The following is an 18,154-nucleotide window of genomic DNA, read 5'->3' on the forward strand; positions in this document are numbered from 1 at the left end:
ACATTTAGGATCATTTGGAGAGGTGCATGCTGGAGGGACAGCTTGTAGAGTCATCCAGTCTTGAGAAGACAAAAACCTGGGCATTACAAGAAACATAGACAGAAAATCTGAGCATGCGGTGCTGTAGATTATAGATTTCCTTAAATTAATTTGCTGGGAAACAAGAAGCAATACTAAAGATAAATACAATTAGTACTCTCAAGTCTGACAACCATTTTTACCCCCACTCTTTAATATTAAGTCAAAAGCCAACTATATACTAAAATGTTTACAGTGTTTTATGGAGTAGGACAACTCAAATGACCTCTGAACCTCAAACTTTACAGTAGATACTTCCTTTTTTAATTGCAAAGCAAAACCTGTCCATATGTTAACCTTTAGGGTGGATCCTTTACATATCCTATTTTCCCAATGAAACCTAAGATTGTATAGATTTATTATATTACAGAGTTTTTTTTTTAATTAGCACTGACGAGGTTCAGTTTAACTGCCAATTTATAAGATTTGAAAGAGAGTCATTTAAACATGACTATAAATTATTCATCAAAGATCAAAATAAAAATTTGATATGGGAAAAGCCCAGCAAATGTTCAGTAGGCACAACACAAAAATCTCCTGAATTACAGACAGACATTTCTATTGCATGACTTGCTGAGGTGTGGATCAAACCCACAACCCTTAGAACTATAGTCAAAAACTTTACACGCTGTGCCACTCAGCAGACATAGTTTATTTTTTAACAATAGCTGGCAATGTCTCAAAAAGTTCAGGTATCCTCAGGACATGATATTGATAATGGATACAAATTTTCATTTAAATTCAACAATGCATTCAAACTATATATACGTTTTTTATCTAAACATTTATATCAGAAGAACAATAATAATAAAAAGAACAAATGTCTGCAAGCAGAAATGATCTGGGATAAGCCCTGAAACCATTCAGTTAGCAAAATACAAAAGCTCCAGTATAATATAAATCTATCCAAATGACTTGCATAGGTGGGGATTAGAACACAGGACCTTTTTGAACTACAGTTCAGTACATTAACACAATGTGCCACTCAGTTGACAATCTGAGACAATGTGAATTTTTAACAATAGGTGGTGCTATCTCCAAACTGCTCTATTATCTTTAGGACATGATGTCGATAATGCATACCAATTTTCTTTTAAATCGGACAATGCATTTAAAAGATATATACATTTTGAATAAAATTCAATATGATGGAGGGACACTATGGCTGATATGGGAAGATTTGGTATAGCTGAAATCCTAATTACCCAAGGAATCCATAGCCACCATGTTTATTATTGCTAATTTTAGGACATATGGTTAAAAAAATGATGGGCAAAAATAGCCTTTCACATTTCTTGACACATTGGTGGTGCGGTAACCAAACTTTGTATGTACCCTCAGATCATAGTCTTGATGAAGCACACCAAGTTTTATTTTAGTAGGACAAAGCATTGAGATACAACCTCAAATTCATTTAGACTTTGACCTCATTAACTTTGCGATGCTGTAACTTTTAAACTAAGGCAAAAATCTAAATTCTGTATTATAATTTCTGTGCAGCTTGGTCTGGCGAATATTTCAATATATTGTTTGAACAAATCAGACAAAGTTTGAAGGACATTAAACTTTTAAACAGTAAATGTCATAATCCAAGATGGTGGCCAATGTAATGGGCAGAGTTTTAATGTAAGGGGCCCATATGAATCATCCAGAGGAGAGTATGAATGAGAGAATAGTGTCTCTAGGACAAACAGTTTAAAATATATGTACAAAAGAAAAGTGCATTTTTGAACTGGTGGTGGCACTATGGAGTTTTTCCTAGAGGTCAGAAATTTGCTATGGGGACTATGCATAACCACCCCTATCAGTGTGCCAAATGTCTGCATTTTTCTAGGAACGGTTCTATAGGCTGCCAAAGACTCCCATTGGGGAATAATAATAATAATACTAACAGATAAAATAGGGGCTACGCACCTTTGGTTCTTGGCCCCTAATGATAAAGAAAATACATTTTAAAACCAATAAAGAACAAGATAAGAATAAATGACATTAAAAAAAAGGACAATTATTAAAATTAAATGAAGAAAAAGAATACAGAAATAAAAAGATGCAATGTAGTCAGTGAGTGCAGCACAGTGACAAAATGCACAGCTAAAGATAAATTATGGGTCAATCTACAAATGTGGTGGCATTTCTTTCAAAACTAAACTCCATCTTCAAGATCATTCAATCTTGCATAACTGTTATGTCCCCACCTTTGAATGACTAGGTGTATCGGGTGATGCAACAACAAAACTATGAAGTTTAAGTAAAATAAAGCAATGAATTTAATTAAGGAGTCACTACTTGATATATTGAAATGAAATAGGAGAATGAGTTTAGTTAGAGTTTTGTATTGAAATAATAAAAGTTAAGTTGCCAATATTTACAAACACCAGAAAAAAAAAGAAACAATTTACAATGTAAATATTGTATAAATAGTCTCTCTATTGATCAAACACAGATCCAGAACGCAGGAGAGAGAGATAACGAGCGGTGCCAAATAAAAAAAATGAACAAAATATCAGCTATCACTCGTCCTCCCACAATCTCCCATCTGACTAATGCATAAACCAAAGAAAACAAATAAACAATCTTCAGCACCGACGTGCTCTTAGCTACGATAGCAATATAAACAGAAAAACAGGTGGTAGCACTCGCTCCTTACCTAATGTGTCTATACAGTCTCCAACTGTACATGCTGTACGATTTACGGTACTGGGCTGAAGTTTTAGGTCCTTAGTAAAAATGTTGCATAGTTAAGATGACTTCAAAAATGATGCCATAAATAGTTTTCATTTATCAGTTAACAGTCATACAAAGTCCAGTAAACATAGAAATGCTAAATCAATATTCAGTGTGACCAACTTTGCCTTTAAAACAGCACCAATTCTCCTATTACACCTGGACACAGTTTTTCTTGGTTGTTGGTAGACAGGATGTTCCAAGCTTCTTGGAGAATTTGCCACATTTCTATCCATGTATGCTGTCTCATTTAACCCCAGACTGACATAATGTTCAGTCGGGTTAATGTCATCTCTTGCAGAGCTACATGTTCTTCTATTCTAATCTTTTCTATTTGCAAAAGTAAAGTTTGGGAGTCTAAAATGTATTTTTCCTATAAATAACCATCTTAAGACAAATGTTTTTGTGAAACATCTTAAGTGCCTAAAACTTTTGCACAGTACTGTAGGTCACGTGACATATTACCCTATCCACTCCTTGCTGGTTTGTTAAAATGCAGAGGTTCCTGATGTATGAATGAGAAAGTAAATGGCTGCATGCTGCAGTTTTGAAGTATGATAAGTGAATGTTTGTTCCTGATTTAAAGCTAGGTATAGTCTCACTAATTTACTTAAGGCTTTTAAAGGTCTAGTTGGGTACAAAGAAGTTTTTTTACTTTTCATAGAAAGGTGTTATCAGATACTGATATTGTTACTTTAAGTCAAGAACTGGTTCTTGTTCAGAACTGCATCCATTTAAAATAAAAATACCAGAACCGAATGCTTTTAATGACTTTCGGTTCCATTAACAGTCCACTAACGTACAATTGTTACACTAATTCAGACAGAAAACTGTACTAAAAACCTATTCAGACAGTAGCAGCACTGCCCTGCTACTGAATCTACAGAACAAAACACAGTGTAGCCTGATTCCCGAACGAATGAATCTAATGTGCCGGTTCTTTTATATCTTCCACGTGACCAGTGCTGTCCGATTCCAGAACAAATGACTCTGAGCCGGTTATTATTAGTGAATCAAAAAAATCTGCAGATTTCGAGAGAATGACTTATTAGCTGGCTCTAGTGAATCAGAATTTTGTGAATCAAAAACACTTGCATCATTCGAAGCATTTACTGAATTAATGTTAAAGTTATGACTTTTGTCATGTTCAACTCTAAAAACACAAAAAAATGTATTACATTTAATGTTGTGTGGGCTTGTGAAACTTCAGTCAGGCAGTGCAGTCACTGACTGGATGATCATATAACAAACTTTTGATTGAGTTTGATCTGCTTTTGATCTGCCCTGTAATATGGAATTAACTCCTCATCTCTGGTCCATCTACAAATGGTCCAGAATGCTGCTGCGAGATTCTTGAAGGGTATATGGAAACATGACAATCTAGCCTCTCTTAGCCTCACTTCACTGGTTAACGTTCACTTTAGAGTTGATATTAAAATTATTTTATTTGTTTATAAGGCATAGAAAAATTCAGCACCATCATAACTCTCTGAACTGCTTCATATTCTCAATCCCTCTAGAGCCCTAAGATCACAGGCTCAAAGACTGCTTGTTGTACCTAGGTCTAGACTCAAGCAAAGTGGCAATCGTGCCTTTGTCATAGCTGGTCCCAAGCTTTGGACCAGTTTACCTGTACACTTAACAGCTCCGACATTACGGTTTTTAAATCTTTGATAAAAATGTATTTCTTCTCTTTGGAGTTTAAACAAGCCTAGTGTCTGTTTTATGTTTTAATGTTTTCTTTTGTCCTATTTTATGGTTTTAAATCTGTTATATAGCACTTGTTGGACAGCACATTTTTCAACAGCTGTTGTATAAATTGTGTTCTATAAACAAATGCGACATTGACACTGCTTTTGAGGTCAACAAATGTTCAAATTGGATGTGAAACAGAACCTTTGTCTTATGAAAACACTCATCCGGAATGTTTGGCCATCAGAGACTTTCTGTTATTCAGGAAAGACAGAAATTGCTTATTTAAAAGAAAAAGAGTAGGTGTTGCATTGTATGTAAAATGGTTATTAGACCTTGAAAAAGAACATATTGAGTGCATTTGGACACAAATACACCCTATACAACTTCCAAGAAATTTCTCAACTATTACTGTTGAATTGTTGTATCATGCACCCTTGTCAAATGAGTGTGTGTCATAACAAGATACTGTGGACTACTTAATGCCATAGATTCTGTGAAGATGAAATCACCAGTAGCAGGAGTTATCCTGTGTGGGGATTTTAACCATCTTCCTTTGGCTTCTCTCTATACCTCACAACCATTAATAAAACAAGTAGTTAAAATAGCAACAAAAGGAGCCTCTATGATTGACCTGATAATAGCCAATCTCACAGAGTTTCATAGCAGCCCCTATATCTTGGCTCCCCTATGCTCAAGTGATCACCAGAGCTCTTTGTCTCAACTGAGATCCACAGCACCAACCAATGCATTGAGTTGTAACGGCAAACTTTAGGTGAGGAAAGCGGTTTCATTGCTGCCCACGGCAGGTGAAGGCACATAGAAACATCAAATTGCAATATTCGAGTGACAAATGTTTTTATTAGTCAAATATTAAAATATTAAAAGCTGAAAGAGTACTTAATCTAAAACTTAATCATGTACATCTCTACTTCACATATGTCTAAAGGATCATGCTGCATACTCTACTGCATGATCATCTCCCTTTGAGCAGAGGAGAAAGCACTGGGAGAGTCCTTAGGAATAAAAATCATCTGACGTGCATTTCAACCAGAATAGAATATCTGAGACATGGAGCTCTTGCAACTGCCATTAGACTTTTTAATAATGAATCAGGTAGTTCAACTATATTGTGCTGTTTTTAAGTTGTAACTGACTTTTAAAAGACATCCATTTATTTTTTATGCCATTTAGTTTTTTTGTATTGTCTTCTGTTTTAAGTCAGTTCTGTTTTAGTGCAAAAATAGAAATAAACTTAACACTCACCATGTAGTTAAAGATGCACATGAGTTTTGTTGTAATCAGTGGAATATTATAAAATAATTAATAAGTGATTAAAAAATACAGTACTGTGCAAACGTTTTAGGTCCTTGTTAAAAATGTTGCATAGTTAAGATGACTTCAAAAATGATGCCATATATAGTTTTCATTTATCAGTTAACGTCATACAAATTCCAGTAAACATAAAAAAGCTAAATCAATATTTGGTGTGACCACCTTTGCCTTTAAAACAGCACCAATTCTCCTATTACACCTGGACACAGTTTTTCTTGGTTGTTGGCAGACAGGTGTTCCAAGCTTCTTGGAGAATTTGCCACAGTCCTTCTATCAATTTCTCAATTGCTTCTGTCCCTTCCCAGACTGACTCTATGTTTAGTGGGGGACTCCTTAGGGGCAATGCCATCAGTTGCAGGGCTCGCTGTTCTTCTATTTTATTTGCAAAAGGACTGTGTGGGAGTCTAATATATATATATATATATATATATATATATATATATATATATATATATATATATATATATATATATATATATATATATATATATATAGTTAGATTGAATTACACTTATGCTTCTAAAAATTATGTGCGAACATACCTTTTTTAACATGCATTTCTGAATTGTTTATATCTGCTCTGTTCAAATCAGACCTTTTCATTTCATTTGGCAACAGAATGCTGAGGGCAGTAAATCCAATATGAATTGCATTTCTAATTTCCATATAATTATTCCTTTAAAGTACACCCATGGCCAAAATGATTGGCAGTGGAAAACAATAAAGCATTTCATGAGTTTTAAAGGCTTTTATTGGCAAAAACATGCAAAGAGTCAATATTTACAGTGTTGACCCTTGTTCTTCATAACCTCTGCAATTCGCTCTGGCAGGCGATCCATTCTTGCCTTATTAGTGCTCACCTTTTGAGGATTGACCACAGGTTCTCTATGGGATTAATATCCGGGAAGTTGCCTGGCCACGGATCCAAAATTTCAGTGTAATGATGTCAGAGCCACTTCATTATCAATCTTGACTTGTGACATGGTGTTCCATCATGCTGGAAAATGCACGGATAAACACCAAATTGCTCCTGGATCGTTGGGAGAAGTTGCTCTTGCAGGATGTTTTGATACCATTCTTTATTCAGGGCAGTGTTTTTGGGCAGCATTGTGAGAGAGCCCACTCCCTTGGATGAAAAGAAATCCCACACATGGATGGTCTCAGGATGCTTCACTGTTGGTATGACACAGGACTCATGGTAGCATTCACCTTTTCTTCTCCGGACTATCGATTTTCCAGATGTCCCAAACAGTCGGAAGGGGGCTTCATCAGAAGAGAGATGTGGCTTCTTTGCTGCCCTTCTTGACTCCAGGCCATTGTCCAAAAGTCTTCACCTCACTGTGCGTGCATATTCACTCACGCCAACCTGCTGCCAATATTGAGCAAGCTCTGCACTGGTGGGGACACGATTCCATAGCTGACTCCGGTGGAGACAGTCCTGGCACTTGCCGGACACTGGAAAGTCTTGATGATCTGATAAATGGTTCTTTCAGATACAATATTCTTTGCAACAATTTCCTTGCATGTGAGGCCATTTTGATGCAAAGCGATGATGGCTGCTCATCTTTTTTTAGAGGTAACCATTGCTAACAAGAACATTATGATTGCAAGCAATTCTTCACTCCTTTTAAAGCAATCAGTCTGCTCCAATCAGAATGATAGAGTGATTCACCAGTCTAGTATTCGTTCACACTTTCCCAGGTGCTGCTGATATGATTAGTGAAATTATGTTAGCTGGTCATTTTGTGGGCCAAAATATAGTGAAATTTGGGTTTTTGTGATTAAAGTAAAAAAATGTTGGCCAATGAAGCTTTTTGCAATTATTTCAAATGCATCCGTCCACTCTGCACAATAATCTAGAAACAACGTAAATCAACAATGAGGCAGAAAACTTTGCGAAACACAACATTTATGTCACTGTCAATACTTTTGCCCACAGCTGTACTAAAAGAATCTTTAATGGGACTGTTAAGGGAATTGGAATTGGAACCAGAATCATACAAATTCCTTACGATGCAATCCCTAGTTGCTGACTAAGTGCATATTGTCTTAAACAGCTCAATTATAATGGTTACCTGGAAGTTTTATTTTTTGTGTTTATGTATTTAACAGTCTATTTTTGCTTCTGTCCTATTAGGGTGACTGGGGCTGTGGTCCAGAAACAGGATTTTATCTCTGGTGTGAATAAGCGATCTTTGGACTGCATTGAGAACGCTGCTTTTTGTGTCACATTAGATGAGGAAGAAGGTCTGATTGGGGAAGAACCATCTGTGAACTTGGAACGCTATGTCAAATCCCTTTATTTGATTGTATTTGAGATCTTAAGACTTCCTTAGACATTTATTTGCATGTGTAGGACATTGGCTCACGTCTGTCTTCTTTCTTTACCTCCCTTTTTCAGGTGATTGATAAGTCTTTTTCTGTTGTGGTATATAGGAATGGAAAGAATGGACTGATTGCAAAACACTCTTGGGCTGATGCCCCTATAGTGGCCCATCTGTGGGAGGTGAGAGGTAGGCAGTCCACATTTCACAGCGGCAATGACTTTTGACAAGGGTCTTGTGGTTAGCTTAGGACACATAAAGGTTCCATTTACCACAAGTAGTGTAATTTAGAAAACAAATTCTGCATTAGTCACCAACCCACTTCCCATTATAAAGGTCTACTATTTATTTTTAGAATAAACTATTGAACTATCTGTGGGTCTTCTGTAAGGACAAAGACAGCTTTGATCGTCCCCACAACAGCTTTTTGTATACATGCAAAATACAAATGCAAAATTTATTCCAAAAAATATTTTCCATAAATGCCTCCAGGCTGAAGATGTTTAACTTCTTTGTGCATTATACAATGAACTTTTAGTTAAAGTTGTATCAAAGTGGAAGTGTCTTTGCACGTGTTTCGGGAGATTGTATTCCAGCTACAGTAAATCCTACGAACCCTGTGTCACTCTTATCTCTCTTTCCTTCTCAGTTCACTCTCACCACAGATACATTTCAGTTAGGTTACACCACTGACGGAAATTTACCACCTCCTCAATGTTTCAGCTGGAACTTCCCATTGGAGGCAAGGCATACACACTTATTCCTTTATCTTTGTATTTCCCAAGTTCCAGTGCTAGACGTGCATCACTGAGCTAGAGGTCAAGGAACAAATTCCTCTAGCAGGTTCATCAAAGAATCTGTAAAACATCTAAAGGCCCTTGCATGCTCACACAAAGGCATACACATAAAAACATACAACCTGCTCTTTCTCATTCCTCATCCTCCACCTCTCATGATGTTATGATAAGTCATCCATAGATTTATTTACTTCTGGTGAGGGATGATGGATTCTGTCCTAAGGCCGGTTACACCAGCCATGCATATGTTACAACTTAGAATAATTATAGGGAACCAAGTTACAATTGTTGCACTTCTGAATCCACACAAAACTTATCACGTGCCCCATTGAGAGCGAGAACCACTAATCGCAACCACGAGGAGTTTACCCCATGTGACTCTACCCTCCCTAGCAACCGGGACAATTTGGTTGTCCCGGTTGCTAGGGCGCTAGATCCAACCGGGCGCTAGATCCAAACGCATGAGAGGTCCAGCATAGAAGCCTCTCGGACTGCACTGAAAATGTCATGATACATGTATCTAAGTATACATACAATATTGTGAGATAAAGTATCGCAATATATTGATATTTAATTGTATCGCCACAACCCTAATATTTACTGAAGCCTCCTACCAGGAGTAACAGTTGGAATAAAAACGCAGACTGATTGAATTACATCAATGATCCTTTAGACATATGTGATTGAATGGGTACTTGATAAATCGTGTACATCTCTACGTTTAAATATTTGACTAGTAAAAACATTAGTCACTCGAATATTGATGTTTCTATGTGCCTTCACCTGCCGTGGGCAGCAATGAAACCACTTTCCTCACCTAAAGTTTGCGGTTACAACTCAATGCATTGGTTGGTGCTGTGGATGCATAATTAAGGTGACGTTGTTAAAAGGAATAGTTCTCCCAAAAAGAAAGTTCTGTCATTATTTAAAGTAATCGTATCGCTTCAAAAGACTTGGTATGCATGTTTCTATGTGTGAGTGCAAGTGTTTGTCATCATTTTTTAATCTAGATGTTGTCGTTTATGCATAGTGCTTATTTTGAAATAAGAAAAACAGGTTCAAATGTTGAACATTGAACTTAAATTCTAAATTTCAAGTAACTGATTACTCATTTTCTTATATGTTAGAGTGCATAAATTACTCTAAATGCCTAATGTGATGTTTGCATTTATGAGAGAGAACATAATGTAAAAACTGAGTTATTACCAGCTCTTCAGCATGAAACAATCTAAATGGTTAGCTTTTAATGCGTGTCGCCCGTGGTTACTTAGGAGTGCAAAGTTTTAGCATGATCAAAATATATAAGATATTAAAATAAATAGATTTTTTTTCCTGTCTGTTTTATTAGTATTTATGTATTGCCCCTTATTCATTTTAAACAGTTCCTGAATATTATTTACATACACTGTATGTATTGTAATTTATTAAAATGTTTGAACATCAACCAATGTAAATGCAGTTTTTAACACTTCTGTTTATACATCTGAAGGATGCTTATTGGATAATTTCAGCTAAATGTCATCTTATGAAACCACACATTGCTTTACAGAAAGCCTATGACCAACTAGCTAACCCGGAGTCAGAATATGCATACTTCTATATATTATGCCAAAAGCAGCATTTCAGAATCGTCAGTATTCATAAAATACCAGGATGACAATTTACTATCCTATAATACCACAGGAGCTGAGGTGAAGTCATATTCAAATCTGTGGATGAAAAAAAATTGGATTAAAAAGGAACAGCAAGTCATCTGACTGTTTGAAATATATATACACAAAGAAACTTGTTCTTTGTAATGAAGTATATAATTATTGTTTCACAAAATCAAATTGCGGTTGTTGTTTCTATGTCACAGTTCTTGCGTTAAGAACAGGTGATGCAACCAAATTAAGCACAGACTTTGTTACAAACTAACTAGTAGTTGCAGAGTCAATTTTACATACCAGCTTAAGTTAGACCTTACGTACATCTTGTGCAACCCTGTTGCAGACAGAGCAGGATCTGCAACTGCGAACAGTTAACATTTATCACAAAAAACTTATCTAAGTGAAATCTAAGGTTGATGACAAACCATTCTAAATGTTTCTTAGCTTCTTAGCCTCAGTGGTTTTGCATTGACCCATGGTTTTGTGTGCATATTTTGGCTGTTTGTCTCATGTTAGTTTAACATAAAGTTTCGTCCCTGGTGTTTTTAGTAATAGTTATTTGCTGTAACACTGATCTACCACATACAGCATGGGACTTTCCGCATACCATGATACTTTTGAGGTCTGAAAATGGCTCTGTTCGATTGGGGGATTCCCCAAAATATTACTTGGAGATTAGCAATGGGAATTTTGAAGAACTTCCTTGTACAAAAAGACATATGCTTGCAAAATGCACATATGGTGTATAATTTATTATAATAAATCATAAATGCAACATTCTTCCAGCCAAATATGGGGCATTCTGCCTATAAATTCTGGATTTTTTTTTTCCAGCGGTACTGGGTTTTCCAATAGGTTTTGTGTGAACAGCCCCCAATACTCTAAAAATGAAAACGATTTAACAATGACCAAGAAGAACCAAATTTCTATAAATCTTTACTTTGAATAAATTTGAATTGAATGAAGCTTTAATAAATGGAAAGACTATTTTTGTGTTAAGTGTTTTCTTCCCCCATAATTAAGCTTAAGCCTTTTCCGTTTTTAAAGCTCAACAAACCAGCTTTCCGTTTGTAGACAGAATATGACGACTGTGTTATAATAGTAGGCCTATGAATCACTAAAAAAATTATAATTTGGACTTTCAGGTCAACTGTCTTAGTACGGTTTTAAGCATCCAAGCATTATAATGGATTTTTATGGGAGAGATAATGCTTAACATGAAAATAGTGTACTTCTCCTTGGATTACAGTTGTTTTGGCAGAAAATTTTTATCACAAGGGAAATGTAAGAAAATAAAAGCAAGAGATTTAACTGCTTTTGTATGAAAAGTGCTGCAGTTTCTCTCACCTCCCTCAAGTCCTCTTTCCAGAATGAGCACTAACATATGCGATGCAATGTCTTGTCATGAATAATTGCATTTACTGGTGTTTTGGAATCACAATGTGAGAATGGGAAACATTATCATGTACTCGAATGATTAATGTTTTGCAAAATTCTTCTGCTTCTGACGGAAAACACGACAGAGAATTTGCACTGATTGAGCAAGTTTACATGCACCGATTACGCTTAATCGTAACCTCCCCATATATATATATATATAATACGCTCATGTTGTTTTGGATATTGGACTGGAGTTTTACAGATGTTGATAGAAAAAAGGCTTTTTACCAATGTTAATATATAAAAGGCAATATATTTTAACAAATGACACTTGGACTGAAAATGTTCTAATAGTTTGTACAGCTTAACTAAACAGAAATGCCCATATCTTGTGTGGAAAAAATTAGTACATCCCAATATGTATTTCTTCAATTGCCTAATATTTGAATTAGGTGCATCAATTGCAAATTTTAATCAAGTGCAAATTAATAGAACATCATTACAGAAAAAGGCCACACTTTATATAAACTTTAATCAACAGGTCTGGTTTAGAGGTCTGCACAGGCACTAACACTATTGGTGCGCACCTAAGTTTGAATGATGTCAAAGTTCGTTCGTTTGGATGATGTGAACGTTGTGCGCACCCGGGAACTAAACCCAGGTCCACTTGAAAAGGTGGTCTGGGGTATGGTTAATGTGAACTCCAGTATGGTTCGCTGCTGATATGAATGCAATCCTACAAATCACGGAAGTGAACTGCTTGTGACATAAAACAGTATTCACATAATCCAAATGAACCAAACTTTGAGTTCACTCAAACTCAGTTGCATCCCAAATCCGGCCTGTACACTAGACCATGTTACCTGACCCGAACGTTACTGCCATATTGTAAGTTCGAACTGAAACCATTCACTGAGCAGAATATGAACAGAACATATTTGTGTGTAAATGCATTCTTTCGTAAATTTTCACACTGAATTAAATTGAATTGTTTAAGTACAGTAAGAATTTATTTACTAATGATATAAACACAGATTTGTTCTGTGCATGTTTCATGAATGAGGCCCATTCTTCAAGAAAGTAAATTTGATGCAATAAACTGTTTGCAATAGTTATAATAAACAGTTACACAGATTTAACAAGGCACAGAAGCCCCTCATCACTGCAGAGTAAAAGAGAAAAAAACATTGGCTTAATCAATTGCTGAAACTTTACTGGGTGAAGAACAATCTGGAATCATGTGTTACAATGTAACAGTCACAAGAAGTCCTATTTGCAACTTAAACTTCTTCAGAACATCGAAAATCTTTGTGACACCTGTGTTAAAAAAAAGCTATAAGCAGCACAACAAATTTATGTGTCTCGAGATGCATTTTTATGAATTATATTTAACTTGTCACGGTGTCTTAAAAATACGGCATAAACTTTTAGCATAACATGCTTAAAGACATAGAAAATGTTTAAATAGAAAAAATGGAAAACAAATTTAAAACAGCGCAGACACATGCAAAAACCTGTGCAGTGTGTACAGCCCTAGCCCTTAGCTCATCTGTTTGCGCATGTCTGTGAGTGAGAGTGAAAAGTCAGTTGATTAATTTTTTCCCGGATATCTACATCTCGTGTCTCAACTGCGTGCATTCCTTTTCTCTGTGTTTTACATGGCTTATTGCATCAATCTCAAACCTCTGCTGATCAGGAATGACATCGATCCACATTGATCTCAAACCCTCACCGCTCAAGTACAACCATAACAACAACAACATCAACAACAACAACAAACAATTATGGAAAATCATGGTATCCGCTCATGTTATTTCTTCCTGCATTGCATGCCACATGTTTATTATAGCTTTTTCCATCAGCAGTGAAGCATTTACATGTGATAAATGTAAAGAATTAGTCAGGCTGATGTAGAAGGTTAATGAGTTAGACACACACATCAGAATGCTAGAGAACATCAGTGAGAAAGTAAAGCCGGTTGATACGGTTTCAGATGCAGGTAGAACAGCGATCTACACACACACACTTTGGTTCTGGCTGTAGAGCAGCAGGGCGTTTGTGTGACGTCTCGTGGCATACTTGCTCAGCAAAGCGACACCACTCTCCAGTTTCTGTTAGAGTTTCCGAACAATTCTCCTCACTCTCTGAGAATCATGTTGAAAAGAGTCTTGGTCATAAGTGATTTTATTGTAAGGCACGTGGAAATAGAGACTCTATCCACCATAGTTAAATGCATTTCTGTGGCTCGAGCGTCTGACATCAGATTCAATTTACAAGTGATGGCTAATGCTAAATGTAGATTTTAAAAAATTCGTATTCATGTCGGCACTAGAGATAATGTGTGTGAACTTGCACATTTTTACTTGTAATATGCTCTGGCCCCCTCCCTGCTTGTCGTGGTGATGAGGTTTTTATTACATTAGTATCACTGAACAGCTGGATGTCTGAGTGGTGTCTGGAGAATAGCATAGGATTCAAATTGGAAATAGGAAGCCAATTGGAAGAGATTTTAGGGTAGACCTGACCTCCTAAAGAGAGACAGAATCCATCTCTCCAGAGAAGGTGCCATTCTCCTCTCTAGTAATTTGGCTCCTAGTCTTAATAGTGATTTTGACTAACTGGGGCCCTGGTCAGGAAGCAGACAAACTGGTTTATCCAAACATCTGCTAGCTGCCTTAAGATATCACACAATTCTGTATCACATAGTGTCATATAGAGACTATGTCTGTTCCCTTACTATCAAACACAAATCTCTCACTAAATCATTTAGAAAACATTCGATTAAAGTCAATCTTGAAAAAAAAAAGTATGATAAACACCATACGTAGGGCTTCTAAACATTAGATCTCTTTCAACCAAAGCATTAATTGTAAATGAAATGGTTACAAATCATAGTTAGTTAGTTTAAATCTACTCCCCCCAGTTATTGTTATAAACATGAGCCTTGTCTGATGGGTCAAGGAGGAGGAGGAGTTGCTTCAATTTACAGTGAAGATTCTGGTGTTACTCAGAGGACAGGATATGGGTGTTATATTTGATTCCAATCTGTCTGTGGCAGGGCGGAGGGCGGGGCCGGGTCGTGATCCTACACACCCGGTCCCGTATTAGGCTAATCAAGCCTCTGAGGTATAAAGGTCGACCGCAGAGGATCGTGCGGGAGAGAGAGAGATCGTTTACGGACATGTCCGTCATGTGTGTGTTTATGTTGTCTTTTATGTTTACTATTAAAATATGATTTACATTGTCAAGCCGGTTCTCGCCTCCTCCTTTCCATTGAATACCGTTACACTGTCCTTTTAAAATCAAACCTCAAATCAGCATTCTTTCACCTCAGAAATATTGCTAAGTTACGACACATGCTTTCTGTTTTTGATGGTGAAAAACGAATTAATGTGTTCATGACCTCAAGACTAGATTATTGTAATGCAGTACTGGGAGGATGTACTGAAAGTTCAATAAATAAACTTCAAAATGCAGCTGCCAGAGTTGACAGGCCAAAACTACTAAATTCACTGTAATGACTCATTTTGGGAGTGTAGTAATTCCACAAAATGCGTATTGCATTTCCATAGTAATAATAACATTAGAAATAAGGAAGAAGAAAGGGCCACAACCTGAATATTGTAATGCTAATTGTTATGATATTATTGTAATTGTAATTAATCGACTGTTCATTAGTAGTTACTCAATAGTTACTTCTCCTGAAGCTGAATTAGTAGATAATTAAAAGTAGTTCATCAGGAGGCGTGACTGAATTCAATAGTTATTGATTAGCTAATTGTTACTTAACACAACTATAAAATGCTATTACATACTGATTAGTTAACACATCTTCCTTAGTAGTTAATAGTAGTGACTTAAGTGTTAATGAAGAATGACCTATTAGTTCTGCGGTAATTCCTTATTAGTTATGCATTAAGTAAGATACAGTATTCTAAAGTGTTACCAAATAGAACAATATTGTAAGAGATAAAGCATAGAGGCAGCACTAAAAGGAACATGAAGCATGGCATCATGTAGATACATTTTGTATGTTCGTTTCCATTGTGCAGTGAATGCCAAAGAATAGTGCAATAGTGTAAAGTAAAGTGGCAATGTACTCAGACTGTACATAGAAAACATCTAGGTTACTATTGTTAACCTCCGTTCACTGATGGAGGGAACGAGACATTGTGTCGAATGAAGCGACACTTGGGGTCTTTCTTGAAGGCCTCGGTTACCTCTGAACTTGAGAAAAGGCCAACGAGAATTTGTCAGACAGAATTTGCATGTACCTCCCCTAGACATACGGTTATAAAAGGAGGGAATCGTGCATCTATTCATTAAGGTTTTGCACTGAGGAGTTGAGAATAAGGTTCGGCCATTACAGTGGCTCGGTTCACCATCGTGGCCGGGGGGACACAACGTCTTGTTCCCTCCATCAGGGAAAGGAGGTTACAATAGTAACCTAGACGTTCCCAGTCTGTCGCTCACTTCAACGCTGTGTCGAATGAAGCGACACTAGGGGTCCCTATTCAATCACACCATGCGCTGAACCATGTAAGTGAGCTGCTGACGCAGGTGCGGGCAGGTACTTTGCGTGCTAAAGCAACAGGCTGCATCAGACTGCACGTACCTTTCCCCAACGCCCCATAAAAATCTTCATAAACTTTTCAACAAAGCGACATGACAAGCATGGGAGCAGGCCGTGCCAGCCACGCCTTTACTCTCTCTATGTTTCTTACATAGAGTTAAAAGTGGAGTGGAGTTTTAATGCTATCACACGCATCGGGGAAGGCATTCTTATCCAACTCATATTCTTTCAGGGGGAAAAGACCCCACGGAGACCACCACCTGCCCAGGCTGGTGGGAGGTAAAGTCTGGCGAAATGCATCACATGAGTTTTCACGCCACATGTGGAAATGGCACGGTGGTAGATCCTACCTGCTGTGAGGGAGGAGTTGCTACAAACACAACGACCGGGGGGCAGTGGGGACTGCCCAAGGGAGATGCGGGTCCGCCAGTAGGGGGACCGTACTCAGGGGTGCCCAAAGGGGTGGCCACGGCCACCACTGTATAAACTCTGGCCACCCTGTGGCCACCCCTAGTATGATTTTTGCAGTGGGTACTATTAATTTGAATACATAATGTAAATTCACAATAGTTTGTGAAGTGAAATAAAATGAAAAAAAAAAACCCTGCTGCAACTACAAAAAAGATTGTAGATTGATTGGCGCCCGCGACACCACCAGAGTTTCACTGCCCCTCCCCCTCTCCAATCCCGTCGTTGACTGCTCAGTCAGTGCAAGAAGCAGGACTGACTGACTGATTCGACCACAGGAGAGCATCTACACTTTTAGGAGAGATGGCAACGGGTATGTATACCATAGTGGCTTATAGTGAAGACATGAATGTATGTTCTAAGTTAACTTTTCCTCAGTAAAGTTTTTACAGTGTTGAATTAACATTAGCTGAAATTAACGCTAGCGCTGATAAGCTGCAAAGTTAGTTTACTAGCTATGACTAGTCACACTGTGCTATATCAATTTGCAGAGGATGAAGAGAAAATCGACAAGCATCTCAAATTTTTTTAAGAAGAAATGTAGCACAAGGGAGTGTAGGTCTGAGGAAGAAGGCAGGTGTGAGAACACTCTCGAAGATAATGTCCAAAGTGAGGCAGAGCAGCAAGCCAGTGAACAGGCAGAGGCTGCTACAGGGGATCTTGCGGAGCACAGCGAGGAACAGGCAGAATCAGTGATGGGTCCTGGGCCAGCAGGTGAAGTTAAATAGACAAGACTGTTTAGGTTACCCTTGTTAATGAAATGGATGCTATGTCCTGATGTGACTGTGACACACACACACACACACACACACACACACCAGAATAGAGTTCTCTTTCGCACTTGAATGAACAATAACACACATAATTATGTCAAAATGTCGGTTTTGTCGAGTATTCTCATAAGAGCGGTCTTAAACGAGTTAAATAACATCTTAAATGAACATAAAGAGTTGTGAGAAAATGAGATGCCATGTTAGGCAGCGGCAGATCTTAAAGTCGCAGTAGCCTAATAAAGCAATTGCTGTGATGTCTGTTATTAATGTTAATAAAAGAACAAAGGTATCAGAAAATTGTAGCTTTAATAAGAATTAATCTATATATCATTTATTTATGCAGGGCAGAATGTTTGATAAC

The 18,154-nt window shown here is 37.2% G+C and overlaps 1 pseudogene; it reads left to right on the forward strand.

Moving 5' to 3' along the window:
- Positions 1–17,748, forward strand: part of LOC127652337 (carnitine O-palmitoyltransferase 1, liver isoform-like) — a 30,927-nt pseudogene extending 13,179 nt beyond the window's left edge.
- The last annotated feature ends 406 nt before the right edge of the window (positions 17,749–18,154 follow it).

Source organism: Xyrauchen texanus, chromosome 12 (genome assembly GCF_025860055.1).
Source record: "Xyrauchen texanus isolate HMW12.3.18 chromosome 12, RBS_HiC_50CHRs, whole genome shotgun sequence".
Taxonomy (NCBI): domain Eukaryota; kingdom Metazoa; phylum Chordata; class Actinopteri; order Cypriniformes; family Catostomidae; genus Xyrauchen; species Xyrauchen texanus.